The following is an 816-nucleotide window of genomic DNA, read 5'->3' on the forward strand; positions in this document are numbered from 1 at the left end:
TGAGCTCAGGGGACAGGGGGAGCCCAGCGGGGCTGGGTGTAGGCTGACAGGGGAGGCTTTTCATGCAATAGGCGATTGTTCCGGGCGCACAGGTGTGGCTCTTTCCCAAAGGGCTCTAACCCACATCCCCGACTTCGTCTCTTTTCTGACGTGGGGAAGGAGATGCCCTTTGCTGGACCCACCCTGAGAATGTGCTCTGTATCGCTTCTCGGCCTTTTGGCTAAGATCAAGTGTAGAATGTGCTCTGCTGGAGCTTTCCTGCACGTACGTACTCTGGTCTCACTTGTCTCCGTAATCAGGAACCCAATCTATTTCTCTTAACACAGAGGTCTGTGGGATTTATGGGGTTAATAAAGGATGCAGCTTCTACACTTAATAGAAATCACAAAGTCCCCCAGATGCACCATCCTACCAACGTTATATTACAGTTGCTAAAAATACCCCACGACCACGGGTGAGCTCAGAGCAACAGATAGCCCACAGACTAATTTCATCCTTGGCAGAAGGCCACGCAGCCTCCAGACAGGATCAGAATCAAGCTGGGGGCTGCTAAATATAGAAATATAAATTTGGGTTTGTTTGGAATCATTTGAAAACTGAAAGAACACATAAGGCCGTGATCAAGGCTGGTAGCATCTTCCAAAGGCAGAGCTCACCTTAGTGTCGGTTGGTCCTGCACCCCCAGCCCCATTCTCGGCCCCTCAGTGGAAATATGAGGCAGTCTCTGGGTCTGAAGTCGTAGCAGACTCTTGAAGCAGCCTGGGCTGGATATAGACGCAATACCGTCATCTACTCCCAGGGGCTGCGCTGAGGCCC

The 816-nt window shown here is 51.3% G+C and overlaps 1 non-coding gene across 1 annotated transcript; it reads left to right on the forward strand.

Moving 5' to 3' along the window:
- The first annotated feature begins 200 nt into the window (after positions 1-200).
- On the forward strand, positions 201-393 carry LOC139177904 (U2 spliceosomal RNA). The gene has a single exon (XR_011562366.1). It is a non-coding gene; the product is annotated as a U2 spliceosomal RNA (small nuclear RNA).
- Positions 394-816: the final 423 nt, after the last annotated feature.

The sequence above is a fragment of the Bos indicus genome, chromosome 19, assembly GCF_029378745.1.
Source record: "Bos indicus isolate NIAB-ARS_2022 breed Sahiwal x Tharparkar chromosome 19, NIAB-ARS_B.indTharparkar_mat_pri_1.0, whole genome shotgun sequence".
Taxonomy (NCBI): domain Eukaryota; kingdom Metazoa; phylum Chordata; class Mammalia; order Artiodactyla; family Bovidae; genus Bos; species Bos indicus.